Below are 14,060 nucleotides of genomic sequence, written 5' to 3'. Positions count from 1 at the left end.
TTGAGGACCACGTTGTTGAACCACATGGCTAAGACAATAACTAGATGTGCAAAAATTTGGCAAGTCATATTTTTTCTCATTCTGCTTATCGAAAAAACAGTTAACAACCTGACAAAAGATTAATTAAATGCCCATTATTCCCTTAAGATTCTTAATTTTGATTTTTTTAATAGAAGTAACGGGGACAGAACCCAGGATCTCGTGCATGCTAAGCATGTGCTATACTACTGAGCCAAGAATCTTAATTTTGAAAGGAAATAGATGATTCCTTAAAAAAAAACACACACATCAGTACTTAAAATAATGTGAGTATACCTCAGTATACATTATACTTGTGGGTATGTACACACATGTGAGTATAAAGAAAATAAACAGGTGGGACGATTTAAGGCTTTTATCAGTAAACTCTGAACTATTTAAAAAGTGGGAAGGAAGATTTAATCACAGATCTATGAATGGGTTTCATGAGCTCTGCAAATCTTGTCAAACTATGAAAAAAATGCGCACATATTTTTCAAGGAGAGTATCTATAATTTTACTAAGTTTTCAAATACTCCAAAATATATTTTGTAATTGGGAAAGGGCAAGAGAAGGAGCAAAATATCTGTGGGAAATCAGTGTATGTTGATTATAGAATTTCAAATCTCTGTAACAGGGATTATTCAATAATGAGTACTGGAACATCTTTTATCTCTAACCATAAAATAAAAGAAATTTCATCAAAATTAAATGTCCATTAAAAAAAAAAACCAATCCTGAAGAGAACTACCAGACCAGAATGGGGTGGGGGATATTACTACCATGTTAAGAATGCCTACAAAAAACTATACTTCCATCCATCAATCAATCAATCAAGTAATGTCACACAAAAAAGAATGCCTACAACTTAAGATACCCAACGGAAATAAAAAATAGAAAAATGATCAAGAGACTTGATTTAAAAAAGGACATTAAATAAATATATAAATCGTAAATACATTAAAAGGCATTTACATGCACTACTTATTAGGAAGATGCAAATTAAAAACATAATGAGATGCCACTACACAACTGCCAAAAGAGCTCAAATTCACAATGCCGAGTATTGTGGAGAAGGCAAAGCAACTTCAGTTTGTCAGAGCGGAAGTGGGAACAATCACTCTGGGATACCTACAAAAGCTAAATGTAACAGTTATCCTAAGACCCAGGAATTCTACTTGAAAGTACTTACCTAACAGAAATGTATGCACATATGTACTAAAAGAGTTATCAATGTGAACCTTATGAAACTTCCACTTTCAAAATAATCAAGTGTTAGCAATTCCACATGGTTCAATTTAAGTATGCTCACATCATTCCAAAACAATGAAATATAAATATTCATTAACAGTACAATCAAGTGGTCTGTTCATATAAAGAAATACTTCAGAGCAATAAAAATAAACTACATTTCTGTAGGGGCATATTTCAGTACAATCACTATAGAGAGCAATTTAGTAATTATCTTTAAAAATTAAAAATTACATGTCAAAGAAATAGACTTACCCTGAAGCAAGCAGTTTTATTCACTCTACAAATAACTTCCCATAACTATGAATAACGTAAAGAACAAGGAAATTCACTATAACATTGTTTCCTCATTTTTGCTTTCATGAACAATACAAACACCTAGCAGTAAAGAACTAATTAAATTAACATACAACCACATATCTGAATACTATGTAGCTGTTAAAAAGTGTAAGGTAGGTCTACATTATGTTATGCCATTAGGGAAAAGGATGTCTGAAGGATAAGGGAAAAGTCTTCTGTATCTCTTGAATTTTATACTGTCTATTGTCTATTTAAAAGCTTAAAAAGTAAAAACTGACAAAGGTACATACTAAGTACATATTAAGTAACTTAAACTGTAACCATGATATTGTAGTTATCTTTTTTGGAGTCCTTAGCTGTTAAAGAATTATATTTATGTATGAAATACAATGCTTGGAATTTGCTTCAAAATAATCCACTGTTGAAAGAGTAGGTAATGATAAACTGGCCATTAATTGACATTTACTGAAGCTGGATACACACACACAAACACACACACACCCGTTTAACTGTATGCTGATCTGTATATACAAACAGCATATATACTTCCTTCACTCTTCTTATAAGACAGTGAAGATATATCCGTTCACTTTTCACCAAACTCATCATTATATAGATGAGGAAAAAGCGGCCCAGAGAGGCCAATGACGACAAAGGTTGCCAACTAAAACAATGACCAAGAGACTTCATAAAAAGAACCATACCAAGTTCTAGTATGTTACACTACCTCTAGTGGTTGGCTGCTGAAAACTGAAATACTAAAGCAGATAAACCACCTTAACCCACATTAATAGGAGAGGTCCAGATGAAGAGGTTAAAAATCTAATGTGGGGGGCAAATTGCAAATGAGTACCACATGATGTGCTGAAGACTTAAACTGAAATAAAACCTTTGACTTCTGACTCAGGGGACTGTACAGATGATAGAGAAGTGGCTTTGGAGACCATGACTTACGAAATATAGTTGAGGTAACTAAAAAAGTTTAACTTGGGGGGCAAATGGGGTGCCACTATTACATAGCATGCCACCTCTAAATATCTGAGTGGCTATCATACAAAGAGGGAATAAGTTCCAACGTGTATAAATCACTCAATTCACAGAAATCATAAGGACTGATGAGCAAGAGCTTTAAAGATCAATTACAGCTGTCCAACCAAGGTGATGCCCAGGGAAAGTGTACTCCCTTGTCGTAAGAGAAACATGATAAAATGGGACCTGATCAAAACCAGTAACTTCTGCTCTGCAATGACACTGTTAAGAGAATGCAAAGACAAGCCAGAGACTCAGAGAAAATGTCTGCAGTAAATGTCTGATAAAATACTTGTACCCAGAATAAAGAACTCTGAAAGTTTGATGAGAAAATTAACCCAATTAAAAATAAGCAAAAAAATCTGAGTAGACATCACCAAAGAAACTATACTGATATCAAATAAACATGTGAAAAATGCTCATCATTAGTCATTAGGGAAAAGCAAAAGGTTGATTTCCTTAATATATTAAGGATTCTTACACATCAACATATCCAATCAATGTTCCAGCAGAAAAAGCAGCTAGGGACACAAAGAGGCAACTAATGGAAAAAGAAACAGAATGAATTAATAACTTATGAAAAGACACTCAATTTTCATTTACAATTAAGAATCAGACTACACAATGTTATGTATTAATTATATCTCAATAAAGCTGGAAAAAAATCAAAGTAAAATAAAGGTGAACTATATTTATACTTACTAAGCCCTCAGTATGTGCCTCACACTATTCTAAATATTTTCCATCTATTAATTCATTTGATCTCATAGCAACTATCTGAGGTAGTAACTATTACAAGTTCACAAGCCTTTATTCACAATTCCAAAATCCAGAAAGCTCTGAAAACAAAATTTTCTCATAACGCATCTTGAAGCAAAACCTGACCTCACCTAAGTGAGGCTATTTATACTATTTCCTTTTTCTGAAAACACACTTGTCTTTGATTAGAGTGCTGCCTCAGACCCTGATGGGTGTTAATGTAAAATATATATACTTTCTAAATTCCAAAATAATCCCAATTCCAAGAGAAATCTGGCCCCAAAGTTTTCAGATAAGGAAATGTGAACCTGTAACCCATTCTGCAGATGAGGGACAGTTGATTTTAGTTAGTAGATAGTTGACAGCCACACAGTTATTAAGTGGTATTTATTGTCTGAAAAATAAAGCAACTTAAAAAGAAAACAAAAACACTGGAAGCAACCCTGAAGTCTGACATCAACATGGAACTGGTTAAGAAATCACAACACACGGAGAAACTGACACACCATGCAGCAGTATTTTCAAATAAAAGAGAGGCCAGAAAGAGAACTTTTAATATACTGACACAGAATTATTCCCAAAATATATTAAATGAAAGCAAGGTATAAAACAGAAGGCTATCATTTTGTAGATTTAAATACACACACACGTATAACTGCTTATATTGCTTGTACGTACGTACAAGGCGTATGTAAGAAAGACTAACACAAATAACTTTGAGTGGTCAATCACTCCAAGAACTAAGGTGACTGGGAAAAAAGGCTGGGAAGCTTTTAGCCAACTATCATTTTGTACCATGTGCAAGTAGAAATTTTTAATTTAAAATTTTAAAAATAAAGATGTGCATATTCTGAAGTGGAAAAATTAAACCCTAAAAATAAACAAGACATTTGTTTCTACATTTCAGCTAGGCAAAGTCCAAAGTTTGACAGGATGCAAGCAAAAAAAAAAAAAAAAAAAGCCACACTGTTAGTGGGAAAGTTGGAATATCAATTAAATATTTAAATGTGTATGACCTTTCAATTCCATTTTTACAAACATCTACCACACTATACTGATGTATATTATGCTCAAAAACTTAAGTAGAAAAATGTTCAATGCAGCATTTATTTGTAACAGCAAATGACTAGAAACAGCCAAATTATCCCAAAGACACTAGTTTGATGTATGGAATATCCATACAATGGGAAACCATGAAGCGGCTAACAAAGAACAAGGTAGATTTATAAATACTGGTAAGTGTACATCTTAAAGAGGTTTCTTTAAGTGTTTTTTAAGGCACAATACACTAGTGTGTACACACTATACAATATGCACACAGTATACACATATATATATCATGCTCCCACTTATATGTTTGTTTTTAAGGATACATAGATTTGCATGCTGTGTATATTAAAGATTATGAAAGATATATAAAAAATTGTTAACAGCATTTGCTTCTGTGGAAGGGAACTCATTTTTCACTGTCAACAAGGGTATGTGGTTATTTATCAGACGCACCTAGAAAGCCAGAGGAAAAACATGGCACATCTTCCTCAGTGAATCAATTTTACTCAAATATTTGGAAGGTAGAAAGTACTTAAAAAAAAAAAAAAAACCACAGCATTTCAACTGGTAATTTAAAACATTTTTGTATTTTATAAAGCATAGCTATCAAACACAAAATTTACATGTAAGTTTAAAGGAAGAAGAGTGAACAGAAAAAAACTTCAAAAGAACTATTCAACTGGGCCCACTACACAAAGCAGTCCAAGACAACTCAACTTCCCTTACTCCCCCCATCAATAGCCCAAAAAGGGCCTTACTGTCCCAGCCACACATCAAAGAGCCTGTTTGCTCCTGGGGTCTCCTGCTCAAACTGCCCATCTCTGCCCACCCTTGCAGTAGATTAGGAAACACATCCACATACCCCAGCCACTCTTCAACTAGTAGGCCACCCTGACAATTAAGTTTTCAAACTAAATACACAGACCCCTGGAATTAAACAAAGACCTTCCAAAACATATATAGCACAATTAAGTTTTAGGGACATTCATTTCTAAATCCTCAACTTCATGTACTCTGGTCCAAAAGTCATCTATCAACACACCTGGGATTAATCATTCCTCTCCCACATTACAAATAATGGCGTATCTATCACTCACCTATCTCTAAACCTACTATGGTATACCGCTCCTACTCTGGCATGACCTAAAAATAAATAATGTGACATATTATTGTCTTCTGTGCTTAATAACTATGTCTAATGTCTCGGTAACAAATCCTCTGCATGTCAGGTGGTTCCGATTATTACTTTAACAAATAAAACCTGCCATAACAAAACTCTTTCCATTCTCATTTTTGTCAATAGGGTATCTCAATATTTAGATGTATTAAGAAATAAGAAGAGATTGATGCCAGAGCTTTTTCTTAATTCTAGCAATAATATTCATCCACATATACTCAAACTAATTGAAAAAGGCTCCACATGTGTCATTTTCAATAAATTTTGCCTTTAAAATGTACAGCATTCACACTGGATCAATTATGCACTAATAATTACAATCATAATTTAGTCTAGAAGAATTTTTAAATAAGCATTAGAGTCACAGAAAATTCTTAAAAGTTTATGTTTAAATTTATATACATATTTTTGTACAAAGAATTAAGAAAAAGATGACCATTAAAACACTAAACATACTAGTCATTTTAAACATTAGGATAAAATCCTAAAGGGGAAGTGGGACAGAAATACAATTACAAAAAGGCAAAGAGGGGGCTGTAAATCTGGCTGTTAAAGAAAAACCTGTTTTTATTTTTTTTTAATGTGTGAAAGTGAACAGCAAATAATTACGGTATTTGTAAGCAAGCAGATGATTATGATAAAGCACAGGATAGCAATTACTTTGAGGGTGAAGGAGAGGACACAAGGAAGAGCTTCTGGAGTAGCTGGCACTATTTTCCTTCTTGATGTGGGTGGTGGTTGTAACAGTGTTTGTTGCCCTATAATTCATTAAGCAAAATAGATATTCCTATATATTATATTGTGATTTTTTATATCTGTGTTTTATTTTACAATAAAAAGGTTTAAAGAAATCACTGATACCTAAATTGCATGCCAGTTTCAGTTCAAAACACCAATATTTATAGCAAATTATATTAATTACTTTGCAGGAAATTATATTCCTTGCAAACATTTAAGTTTAGGATCCATACTTTTAAGACCTAGGTACTGGCCCCAAGAGGAATGTGGACATACAGCTACACAAAAACCTAAATGCAAATGTAAGCAGCTTCATTCATTATCACCAAAAACTGAAAACCCAAATGTCCTTCAACTAGTGAATGGACTGTGGTACATATATACAATGGAATACTACTCAACAATAAACATACTCATACATGCAACGACATGGAATATGCTTTAAAAGTATTTTGCTAAATGAAAAAGGCCAGGTTGAAATTGCTACATATTGTATGATCTCATGTATATGACATTTTGGAAAAAAACAAAGCTACAGGGACAGAAAACAGATCAGTGGATGCCAGGCTTGTAGGTGGGAGGAGGGGCTGACCACAAAGGAGCATGAAGGAACTTTTGACATGAAGGAAATATTCTCTATCTGAATAATGATTATATAATTGTGTACATTTCCATAAACCTTCATAGTTTTTTTTAAGATATTGTACCAGTTATCTTCTACTTGCCCTTCCAGATCCACTCTCCACCCAGATCTCAGCTCCAGGAGGCTGACCTGTGTTGTGTCAGTTTCCTTACCCTCAGGCTTCCACTGGGTTCCAACTATGAGGAGCCCCAGGACAAAGGAAGGAGGGAGCAGAGTTAGGTTCAGGTATTTTTATCCTCCAGTACCTTCCTTACAAGGTCCCTCAAAAGAAGGATGCTGCTTTTAAGGTGGCCTTCTCTATACAGCTCAAATAATCCCCTGCCCCTATGAAACTCGGTGAGAAGAGCTTCACTGCAGCTAACTGAGGCTAGGGCACCATCCTCGGTGCTTTCCCTAACAGTCCTCCCACACCTTCATAAACAGACCCTCTACAAATAAACCCTCCTGGTATTAGCTTACCTGTCCTTGTCACCTGTTTTCAGTTGGGACCTTGACTGATAAATCATGATGCAAACTTGAAAAATTCATGGGGGGGGGCATCTTATCTATCTCCTCAAAATCTACCTGTACCTTTTTCCCATCTCTTAATCCAACAACCCACCCCACCACCCCACACCTTCTAAATCCAGAGTATCCAGGCCTCAGTGATCAGCATACTCACATACACCTGGGCGTCAGGCCCTCCACCACCTCCTGGCCCTAGCTGAAACCTGACTGAGTATGCCCTCCTCCTGTGGCGCCCTCAAGTATCTCAGAGGATGGTTTGTGGTTACTCACATGATGGCTCTCCAGAGCCCTATATAAAACCATTACTACACCCCTCTCTTATACAAGCCCATTCTTTTGAGGTTTGTGCCACCTTAGCTAGTTACCCTCTAAATCTCTCCTATCTGTTGTCCAACCAACTCTTATTCTTCATTTATTTAAGGATTTCACACCAGATTTATAATGTACCCCACCCATGCCAGTTTTGCCAACACCTTGAATTCCACCAAATTCCAACCCCCTGGTCTCCCAGTTCCTTAACCTTCTTCTGACAAGTCTTCTACGTTTCACTTCAGCCACCAGTTCAGTTTCATCAAGAACTTGTCATGTTCTAAAATGCGCCAAATCTTAAATATTAAAATCAGACAATCCACATTTTAATCACTACCAGCTATCCAACTTGCTTGTTCCAGTAACCCATTCTTGACTTTTATTCAATAAGACTTTCAGTATACTGACCTCTCTTCTAATCTTTCTCCTAGCCACCCACCCTGTCCAGTTAATAAACTTTAAACTTAGGACAGTCCATTTCCATCACTCTCCAGCTGATATCCTAACTCTCTTCTCTATTCATTCTATGTCCTGTCAGACAAAATGCCAGTCCAAAATAATTCTCATTATCCTATCCAATATTCTATATTCTGGGCAGGTTCTGGCTAATAAGGCCGACTAAAGGAGAGGGGAAAACACACACTCAATAGGCAGATCAGCGACCAGGGGTTTTCAGGGATACAAACTTCAACTAAAGCATCAATAACATCCAGAAATTCTACTTTCTCTCTAGACAACTTCCTCCTCTTCCACTTTCTGCAATTATCTGTTTGAATCCTTTGCCCGTTCCCTCCAGCCACCACATATCAACCTTCTTTCTTTCTTCCTTTCAGAAATGACCTCTTTTGTCACTTTATGGGGGGGGGGGCAGGAAAATGAAGCTTTCATACATCGTCTTAGTTTCCATCCTCCCGTTAAGCTCCCATTTTCACCCACCTTTCCTCCTGTCCAGGAAATGCAGCATCCTTTCTCCCAAGACTACTCTCCCCTTTTGATCCTACGCTTTGAGGCTCTCTTGTGCAATCGAACTTTCCAGAACCCCTCATGTATCTCTCGCTGCCTCTTTTCTTTCCTTCAAACATTTTTAACAATTTGTGTAGAATTCCATTTCCTCACTGTGTACTCACTGCTCAGACCACTCCTGTCCAAGCTGTGAAATCCAATGCCGGCTTTGCAGTCCTCATTTTCATTGACCTTGCACAGGCCTTCCAATTCAGTTGAACCTTCATGAAACACTCTTCAGTTAGATTCTATAAAATGTTACTTGCTTGATTTTCCTTCAGGTGCTCTAGCTGCTCCTACTCAATTTCCTTATCTAGTTTTTCTTTTTCTTCTCCCCATCCATTGCAAGTTCTTCAAGTTCAGTACTTTTTCTTCACATTCTTCGTAATGACTTCTTCTAATCCTGTACTTTCAAGTAACATTTATATGTTGAATCACAAATGTATCATCTCCAACCAAGACTTTTTATCTAAGTTCCATACCAGCAGATTCTACTTGCCTTTGAACATGTCTCACAAATATCTCAATGTGGCCAAAACTGAACTCATATAAACTTTCCCTCAACCCGTCCCCTTATTTCAATGAATATTACTACAATCCACTCAGTTGCTCACAGTAGATACCTGGGATCCATTCTTGATGTCTCCTTCTTCCTTACAGACCATGTCAACATACTCTGCCACTTTTATCCTTTCTCAGTGCACCAACACGTCTCAAGTTAAATGTCAGCCTTGCCCAAATGCCTCACTCAGATCAAGTAAATTAGCCTATTATATGCTCTCACAGCACCCTATATTTTCCTGTCATTTTCTGCACACTTGTTTGTCTTTATTCAATCTCTGTCCTATTCTTTATTCAATCCATCTTGCCCACTAGAAAGTGAAAAAGGCAAGATCTTGTTCATGGATATACACCCAGCGCTTGGCATACAGAAGATACTAAAATTATAGCTGGACGGTTGGAAGGAAGGTTATCTCCAGAACAACCTATGAAAAATTCATCCTCCTCTACAACCAGGGGTCTAGAAAAGTTGAGGACAGGGCTGGATCATCAAAATATATGATGTATCATCTGGGTCTAAAGTCTAAGAATATGGAATACATGTGGGAAATGCTCTGAAAAACAACAAGCATTAAACAAGTATGTTGCCATTGTTTTAGAAGTAGTTATTTATCATGACCAGCAGAAGTCAGTAGCTCCATCCCTAGAGGGCAGATATTATGCTTACAGTTTTCTTGTACTAGCCCATGGTTGGTATTCAACCGGTATCCAAGGAGAAACTTGTTAGTGGTTACCCACGCTTGTGCTATTGCTCAAACCTTGAGAATTAACCTCCTTTTATTAAAAAAAAAACTTTTACAAGAAATAAAAGTTTTACTTTAAAACACAATGAATTTACTTGAAATTACAGTGTCTCAGAATTTGCATACTGTTGAATTTCCATCTGTATACAGCACAAAAAATTAGCAAATAAAAGATACTTATTATCTATAAAAATATGGCCAGCTTTCTTCAGTAAGTATGATAAGTAGTTTGGCCATCATTCTTATTAAAAAGAAAATTATTTAAACAGAGGCAAGGTAACCCATAACTTGCTATTTGTCCAAGGGATTCCCAATATCAAGATTAAACTGATCATATAGCAGTAGTCTTGTTATTTTAAATATAAGGCTTTAAGTATGATAAAATCAAGTTCACTCACATCAGAATACAGCAGCACTACATGAAAAGAACACTTAGGATGTTTCTCAGATCTTCCACTTAATAGTTCAAGTTATTCAACCTTTCTGAACTATGCTTTATACCCTATAAAATGAGAATAAAGCCTGCCTTAAATAGTTGTGATTAAGTATCAACTGATAAATAAAGGGCTCAGCAAAGAGTAATAATAGGCATTTTATTGTCTTCCCTTAAAAGTAGATGTTAGGTTTGATTTAAGTATATTCTACATGACAAATACATTCAATGTCTAAATGAAGGCAAACATCTCTTGCCTATATTATACTTTGGGAATTCTTTAATAATCCTCATTAATCACCTGTACTTTATCCAGTGAGTAGATGACAATCTCCTCAGGTCACAAGTTCCTGGCCTACTTTAAGCTTTCAGGCATAAAACAATCCATCTCTTTCTAAAAACCATCTTCAGTTCTAAATCAAAGTTCCCGATTTTTTGACAACATCCCTCTAACTTATACAAATACCCAGTACAGCTTTAAGCAAATAGAAAAAAAAATTATTGGCTACAAAAAGTCATGCAAATTAAGAGCCTATGCCGTAGTTATCTCAATATTTGGCAGGATATGCAGACCGAATCCCAGCTGGCTAGCAAGGAAAATGTGCCAAGTAGAAATGCAAGTCTTTGCACACTTTATTCTAGAGTCCAGATTAAAAACCTGTAGCAGAAAGATGAAAAATAGAAGTAGCTACATATAAAAGCCAAGAGAAGCCTTCTTTTACTCCTAATGCACACAGCCCTGGATTCTAAACTTCCTAAGAATATTCTAAGATCTCTCAAAAGGCCAAACTTTTAGGTCCTGCTAAAAGTCATTTTTAAGTGTCACACTTGTTTGAGAACTCACTGGCTTTAATGGCAACTGCAACTAAAGTATATGCAGATAAAATAAGAAATCCAGAATCTGCTTTAAAACAATCCAGGAGGTAGAGGACAGGAGGTAGAGAGAGTAGTATATACAATAGATGGAACAAGACTTGCCATACACTGACAACTGCTGAAGTGAGAAAACAGGCACATGAAGTTCTTTTAACATGCTATTTTTATGTGCCTGAAAGTTCCATATTAAAAAAAAAAAAATCAAGGCTAGAATGTTTTAGCAACCCAATCCTTCCCTGCAGTTCTCATTCAGTTTGTAATCTTGCTTCTGGTTCCCTTACCCATCAAGCATCTATTTGGAACATGGCAACCATTATATATTTTATCATGACCTCATTCTGGGTTTCCTCTTCAAATAAGCCACAATTTTAAAAAGCACTATCGGGTATAAAACATTAAAAACAAGGAATTTTAATAGCACCTAAAAATTAACCACATACTCCCCTATAAAGAGATCTGCTTTAAAACTTAATGTCAGGAGGAATGATATATAGTAAGTTTGAGCTTGGATAAGCCCTTTTCACTAACGTGATATATAATTCTACAGCAAAAAAAGGTCTGAATAAGCAGGAACATTGCACTGGAAGGATTCTGAAGAACCCAACTTGTACACTCTGAACAAGCATGATCATAAAATTTTTCACAGGTTCTTAAATAAAATACCTGAAAAAGACCCGCAAAGGATTTCTGAGACCTACATAGGTATGCAAACACTTCTATCTGAAGTCCAAAATGTATCATTCTCAAAAGATCTCCGATTCAAAAAAGGTTTAGGAACTACTTTTGATTTACAGAAACCCCTTTTATCAAAACTTTAGGTTTGAATTTCTAAACTTTAAAATCAGAAGGCTTTTGGAACAATAGTAGAGGCAAGACAATCTGACCAACAAAATGCAAGAAAAAAGTCAACACCCAGGGAAATGCCCAAATTTCAAAGGAGAGAAGCAATGAAAAAGAAGGGCACAATGTATAGAAGTATTCCCAGAACTATAATCAACGTATAAACATATGAACTTTTAAAGGGTTTATAAGAACAACTAACTTACACGTATTAGAGGTAAGATAAGACTACCATCAGAATTAGAAGAACTCACTCAAAGTTCCTTCTTATCCTACAGCAGGCTGCCAGGGTTGCTGCAGCTCTGGATGGCCAAAAAGGATAAAATAAGAAATATTCATAGTGCTACACCATTCCCAACTAATGGTGCCTTGTGAAGAAAGAAGGAAGAGGAGCTAGATGTTCTTTAAGATCTATTTATCTGTATTTTAGTATACACTTTCTCCTCACAAACCCATTATAATGGAGTCTGGAGTCCCAGTCAGTCCGCTGTATCAGTACCAGAACTACAATGTAGCTACATTAAGACTGGGAAGCTAGTACCTCATTTCTACAGAAAATTATGTTTCCAGTTCCCCCCAAACAACTTCAATGGTAGTTTGGACACACACAGATGTAACATCAGCAAAGCTCTCTAAGTAACTGCTGCCTATGAATATTTCACTTCCAAGTTCCTGCTCCCCCTCTACCTAAACATTCATCCTATCAATACCCTCTGCCTGCCAATGACGCCGCCCTATCTCCAAAGACAGCACTTGGGGAAGCTTTTGTCTGCCTTCATGATTCACCACTTGCCCAGCCTCAACTTCTTTCCTCCAGCCTATCTGTCCCACACTGAGGACCAGACCACTAGGTAACTGCCATGGAACAGCATTCCCAGAGCCTAGCACAGTACAGGACACAGAGTAGGTGCTCAACATTTTTTAAAAAATCAAAAATTGAATCTCATTCCAATTCTGCCACGACCCAACCTTCAACAGTTACTTAACATCTTTGAGTCTCATATATCAAACGAGGAGAGATGAGTTAAAGTTCGTTTTGGTTCAATGGTTCTATGATTAGAATACAGTTTTAGTAGCTGATTTGGGAAACAGCTTTTATGTTGTTTTTTAATGAAATTTAACCTAACCTAAGTTACGAACAATGCCTCAGGAGAAATGTGGGCAAAGGATAAGAGCCAAATCAGAATTAACCAGGAGGGTCAACGGAATGACAGTAACAGCTGGCTCATCCTCTCATCCAAGGGTGAGAAAAAGAGCGAAAAATGTTCAGCATTTTTAGTTAAACTATGCAAGGCATAGTCTTGCATTATACGGTTTGAGGGCCTTTTAAGGCTCCCAAAGGATAAATTCCTCTCAATAATCCAGAACCAGGAAAGGTTTGTCTTGACCTCCTTTCAAAATATAAGCTCTATATAACCTTTCATTATCGCTAAATTTTGCCAAAAGATTAAAAACTAAGGTTTGTTTTCGACCACAGTGCCATCCTTGTCCTATTGCTGATAAGGCATGCACGCTGTCTTCCTTGCCATCTCCAACCTTAGCTCTTCAGTCATTTAGTTAATTGCACTTCTTACCATTTATTTTCAGTCTCAAATTCTTTACAAAAGGGAGTTAGGGATACAACTGACAAAATACATTGTCTTAGGAACAAACACTAGATGCCAGATTTACAAATTTAACATTTCAAAAATACAACTGGTTTTGTGGAGGAAAATCTATTAATACAAGTTGCTACTGGCACCAAACCATCTCCAAACTAATCTCAATCTGCAATGAAGTTCAATTCTTCAACATTCCCACTCAATACCTCCTTAATCTCTCCAG

The 14,060-nt window shown here is 36.1% G+C and overlaps 1 protein-coding gene across 3 annotated transcripts in view; it reads right to left on the bottom strand.

Annotated features, from left to right (window-relative positions):
- WAPL (WAPL cohesin release factor) overlaps positions 1–14,060 on the bottom strand; it is a 64,689-nt gene that overhangs the window by 46,624 nt on the left and 4,005 nt on the right. The window lies entirely within an intron of this gene.

This window comes from Camelus dromedarius, chromosome 8 (genome assembly GCF_036321535.1).
Source record: "Camelus dromedarius isolate mCamDro1 chromosome 8, mCamDro1.pat, whole genome shotgun sequence".
Lineage (NCBI taxonomy): Eukaryota > Metazoa > Chordata > Mammalia > Artiodactyla > Camelidae > Camelus > Camelus dromedarius.
The sequence above is the reverse complement of the archived record's forward strand: the minus strand, read 5'-3'. Positions and strand labels throughout refer to the sequence as shown.